This window comes from Hypanus sabinus, unplaced genomic scaffold (genome assembly GCF_030144855.1).
Source record: "Hypanus sabinus isolate sHypSab1 unplaced genomic scaffold, sHypSab1.hap1 scaffold_1094, whole genome shotgun sequence".
Lineage (NCBI taxonomy): Eukaryota > Metazoa > Chordata > Chondrichthyes > Myliobatiformes > Dasyatidae > Hypanus > Hypanus sabinus.
Genome location: NW_026779151.1, coordinates 36,466 through 42,465, shown reverse-complemented (window position 1 = coordinate 42,465; position 6,000 = coordinate 36,466).

The window sequence follows — 6,000 nt, the reverse complement described above, 5'->3', positions numbered from 1 at the left end:
ACACCAGTAGTCACAGGCCTCCACTCAGGGAATCAATCCTCCACTATCTCTCTCTGTCTTCTCCCATTGAGACAATCTCTCATGCAATTCACTACCTCTGCATGTATACCTAGCGACTGAATCTTCCTAACTAACCTCCCATGCGTGACCTTGTCAAAGACCCTACTGAAGTCCAAGTAGACAACATCCATTGTCTTCCCTTCATCCACGTTCCTGGTAACCTCCTCGAAAAACTCTATTAGGTTGTTTAAAAAATCTTGTGATCTTGTTGAACCTACCGAATTTTGAAAGTGCTGTCTACGATGGGTGTGGAGGGGATGTTTCCTGTGATGGGGATATACAGAACGTGAGGGCACATGCTCAAAATTACGGGGCGGCCATTCAGAATGGAAGCAAAGAGGAGTGCCTGTTGCCAGAATGAAACGAATATGCCGAACGCTCTGACACAAACCACGCTGGAGGCCAAGCCCGTGAGTAGAGATAGGCGGAATATGACAGTTTTCTGATTGGTTAGGGCATCAAAAATAGGCGAGAAGGTTGATTGAGTGGGATCCGAGATTAGTCATGAATGGAATGGCAAATCTGATTTGTTGGGCTGATATACTTCGCAATATCTTTTGGTCGTATCAACTCCGATGTTGGCAAATCCATTATTTTCTAAAGCGACCCACATTGCTCATAATACAACAAATGTGATCTCTCCAGTGCCTTGTAAAGCCTAGAAAATAAACCTTTACTCTTATATTCTGGAATGAATGCGAACATTGCATTTGTCTTCCTCACCACCGACTGCACCTGCAAATTAACCTCGAGTGAATCCTGCACCAGGACTCCCAAATCCCTGTGAGCCTTACTTTGTTGTTGCTTTTTTAATGAAAATAGTCCACACTTTTATGTATTCTGGCAAATTGCATGACCGTACACTTCCAGGCTCTGTATTCCATCTGCCAGTACTTTGCCCGTTTGTTTCTGATCTGTATAACACTTGGTAACCTCTCTGCTACTTCAACACTACACCTGGATCGGAAATGTTAAGACCGATCTCCACGGACTGTGGTTTCACGATGAGGAAGTCAAACATTGTTTTGCAGAGGGAGAAGCAACGGCCCAGGGTTTGGAGCTTGTTGATGAGAACTGAGGAAATTACTGTGCTGAACGCTGAGCTCTTGCCAATACACCGCAGCTTGACGTAAGCATTGCTATTGTCCAGATGGTCCCAGGCCCAGTGCAGAGCAAGTGAAATCGTGTTACTTGAAGGTATCAGTGCCATGGATAGGGTGTATGAGGAAGGAGAACAGGGAGTTAGGTTCTAAGTTAAAGGGCAGGATGTCCAGGGTGGTGATCTCAGGATTGCTGCTCGTGCCGCGCGCTAGTGAGCCCAGAACCAGGAAAACTGTACAGTTGACAGTCATCGGTTCGAACCAGTTGCTGAGGGATGGGAGCCAGATTGCCAGAACAGATTATGGAGTATGTGTGGAGGCAGATGGTTTTCAGACCTCACACGATATTCGGAATCATATGATTGAGCTCAGTGCAACTCCTGTCCTGAACTGCATACATTTCATTGCAGAAGAATTGTAAGAAAGGCGGGTAATAGTGCTGACAATGAAGTAATTGGTTTAGAAATAGAGGCAATGCACACTGAGGAGAGGTTGATGACTGGGGGAAATTGCAGTCAGTCGGCTGAGCTGCAACTTAAACGGTGGACAAAATGGAAAAGGGTAAAATTAGATAATGAAATGATGAACAACAGGACAAAATGTGCGGATTTTGAATATGCTCGGTAACCATAACACAAAGCTGAACTTGCAGCACAGTTGCAGATTGGCAGGACTGATGACGCAGGCATCACTGAATCATGACTGAACAACTGTAGCTGGGAACTTAATGCCCAAGGATACACGTTCTGTCGAAGGCACAGCCGGGAATGCAGAGAGGGCGTCTGAGCTCTGTCGGTAAAAACGAAATCAAGTCGTAAGCAAGAAATGACATCCAAGCAACAGACACAAAATGCTGGAAGAACTCAGCAGGCCGGGCAAAATCTACGGGAAAGAATACTGACGATGTTTCGGGCCAAGTCCTTTCAGCAGTGATCTAGGGTCGCTCAATGTTGAATCATTGAGTTTACGGATATTGAGATGCTCTTGAAAAAATACCTGATCGGAATTGTATACAGACACACAAAGAGGGGTAAGGATCTGGCCTACAAAATACAACAGGACACGGAAAATGCATGCCAAAAGGACAATGTTGCAATCATAATGGGGGACGACAGTATGCGGCTAGATTAGTGAAATCCGGTTGGTGCCGGATTCCCGGAGGGGTTTTTCTAGAGTGCCTACGATCGGGCTTTTAGAGCAGCTCGTAGTTGAAGCCAACTGGGTATCGGGTATTCTGGACTGGGTGTTGGCCAGTCAACCATATCTGATTGGAGAGCTTGAGGTAAAAGACCACTCGGGGGAGAGTGATTATAACATCAAAAGTTTCATCCTTAAGTTTGAGTAGGAGAGGCTCGATTCAAATGTGTCAGTGCTACAGTGGGGGGAAATACAGATGTACGAGGGAACGGTTGGCCAGAATCGGATGGTGAAGAGCACTAGCAGGGTTGACAGCAGAGCAGCAATGGCTGGAATTTCTGGAATCAATTGAGAAGGAACAGGATATGTAAATTCGAATGAGGAAGATCTATTCTCAAGGAAGGCTGACACAATCGTGGCTAACAGACGAAGTCAAACATCACATAAAAAGTAAAGAGAAGGCATATATTAGAAAAAAGTTTCGTGGAAAGTCGGACGATAGAGAAGTGTTTAAAAACAAACCTAACGTAATTTAAAATGAAACTAAAGAGGTAAAGATGGGATATGAAATTAAACTAGACAATAATTTTAAAGAGAATCCCTGAAGTTTCTTCAGATGGATGAAACGGAACGATGCTCGACAGTTATAATGGAGAGAAAGAAACAGCAGATGGAATGAATGACTATTTTACTCTAGTCTTCACTGTGGCAGACACGACCAGTAGGATGGAAGTTACAGGTTTTCAGGGTGTCGGAAGTGTGAGAAGTTACCATCACTGGACAGAAGGTTCTTGCGATACTGAAAGGTCTGAAGGTAGATGAGCCAGCTGGACTTGATGGTCTACACGCCTGGGCTCTGAAAGAGGTGGCAGAAGAGATCGTGGAGGCATTAATAATTACATTTCAAGACACATTAGATTCTGGAATGGTTCCGGAAGAATGAAAATTGTGAATGATACTCCTTTCTTCAAGAACAAGTAAATGCAGTACAAAGGAAACTCTAGCCCAGTTAGACTGAGCTCAGCGATTGGAAAGCTATTAGAGACCATTATTAAGGAAACGCTGGGCCAGTTAGTCTGAGCTCAGTGGTTGGGAATGTATTAGCGACCATTGTTAAGGAAACTCTGGGCCAGTTAGTCTGATCTCTGTGGTTGGGAAGGTATTAGAGACCATTATTAAGGAAACTCTGAGCCAGTTAGTCTGAGCTCAGCGGTTGGGAAGGTATTAGAGACCATTGTTAAGGAAACTCTGGGCCAGTTAGTCTGATCTCAGTGTTTGGGAAGGTATTAGAGACCATTATTAAGGAAACTCTGGGCCAGTTAGTCTGAGCTCACTGGTTGGGAAGGTATTAGAGACCATTGTTAAGGAAACTCTGGGCCAGTTAGTCTGATCTCAGTGGTTGGGAAGGTATTAGAGACCATTGTTAAGGAAACTCTAGGCCGGTTAGACTGAGCTCAGCGGTTGGGAAGGTAATAGAGACCATTATTAAGGAAACTCTGGGCCAGTTAGTCTGAGCTCACTGGTTGGGAAGGTAATAGAGACCATTATTAAGGAAACTCTGGGCCAGTTAGTCTGATCTCTGCGGTTGGGAAAGTATTAGAGACCATTGTTAAGGGAACCCTAGCCCAGTTAGACTCAGCTCTGTGGTTGGGAAGGCATTAGAGTCCATTTTTAAGGTTGAGGTCGCAGGCTAGTTCGAGGTATATGGTATAATCGGCCGGAGTTTCTTTGAGGGAAAAAGCTGCCTGATAAATCTGCTGTAACCTTTGATGAAATAACATGCGGATCCGCGAAGGAGAATCGTTTAATGTCGTGTTCTTTGGATTGTCAGAAGACCTTTGCAAGGTGCTACACATGAGGCTGATTAACAAGCTACGAGCTCATGGTATTGCAGTGAAAATTCAAGCATGCATAAGGCAGTGGCTATTTAGCAGGGGGGGGGGGAAGAGTGGGAATAAAGGCAAACGTCTTTTTATTCTGATTGACTGCCATTGACTCATCCTGTTCCTGGGGTCTATGTCGGGACCGATACTTTGTACATTCTGCGTCAATATTTTGGATAATAGAATTGATGACTTTGTTGCAAAGATTGCAAACTACAGGAAGATAAATGGAGGGGCAGGCAGTTATAAGGAGGTAGAGAGTCTACAATTGGAACTGGACAAATTAGGAGAATGGTCAAAGAAGTGGCAGATGAATACAAGTGTTGGGAAGTAAAAGGCCACGCATGTTGGCAGAAGAAATGAAAACGGAGACAATTTTGTAACTGTAGAGAAAACGGAAAACACAAACTGAGGCTGACACTGACAGGGACTTGTGAGAATTCCCTGAAGGTTAATTTGCATGTTGCGTCTTTGATCAGGAAGTCCAATGCCACGTGAGCATTTATTTCCAGGGAAATTTAACGCAAGGATTTCTCGTTCTGAACTCATAAAGCACGGCTGAGGCGTCACGGGCAGTATTGAGACCTGTCTTGGGCCGCTTATTTTCCCAGGGCTGTGCGTAAACTGGAGAAGGTTTAAAGGGGGTTCACGAAAATTATCCCGGGATTTAAAGGATTGTCATATGAAGAGCATATGGTGGCTCTGGGTCGGTATTCAATGGAATTCAGAAGGACGAGGGGTGACCTCATTGAAACCTCTCGAACGGTGAAAGGTTTTGCTGGAGGGGATGTGTAGTGGATTTGCCCTGTGCTGGGATAGTCAAAGACCAGAAGATACAGCCTCAGAATAGAGGGACAGCCATCATTCACGTCGTGTACCTCTGAGTTACAGTGAGTAACTCACTGCCAGGGCCATGAAATGATCCCCGTATGACAAGCCATTCAATCCCGGAATCATTCTTGTGAACCGGCTTTGAACCGTCTCCGATGTAAACACATCCTTTCCTCGATAAGGGTCTAGAAACCGCCCACAACTCTCCGAATGACTTCTCATCAGTGTCTCATAAAGTCTCAATGTTTCAAACTTATTTATATATTCTGGACGACCCGGAACGCTATCATTACATTTGCCTTCTACGCCGCCAATTCAACCTAAAAGTTACCCTGAAAGGAATCCTGCCCGAGGTCTCCCAAATCAAAGATATTTCAGTTTTCTCTCCATTTAGATCCAGTCTGATGGTTGAAACAGGTCGGCAGATGCCTGTTAGGACATCATAGAGGACTGACACCTTGAGAGGGTTCACACACCTGAAGGACGTTCTGAAGTTGTGCCTGAAACAGAGATGACAGAAGACGAGGTGTCCAGTCATCCCAGCCCTCTCTTTCACCACTGATCATCTCCATGATCTCCTGATTCCTCTGCCGTCTCCGTCACACCCTCACTCCACTAAACCCCACCTAACTCAGTCACCCCTTTGCTCCACTGCACCCTCCTGCCTCATCCCAGCCCTCTCTTTCACCACTGATCATCTCCATGAGCTCCTGACTCCTCTGCCGTCTCCGTGACACCCTCCCTTCCCTAAACTCCTCCTAAGTCAGTCACCCCTTTGCTCCACTGCACCCTTTTGCATCATTTCCGGCCTCTACGTTAGAACTCTCTGTTTGCTTGGACAGCTCCATCACCAACTACCCTCCACATCATGACACCAACCTGGTCCCGCCCACTCCTCGCCTCTCCTTCCTTCCTCTTCCCTCTGCAACCCAACAGCTATCAGACACACACAGACACAAACGCGCAGTCTCTGAGGCAGACACACGAGT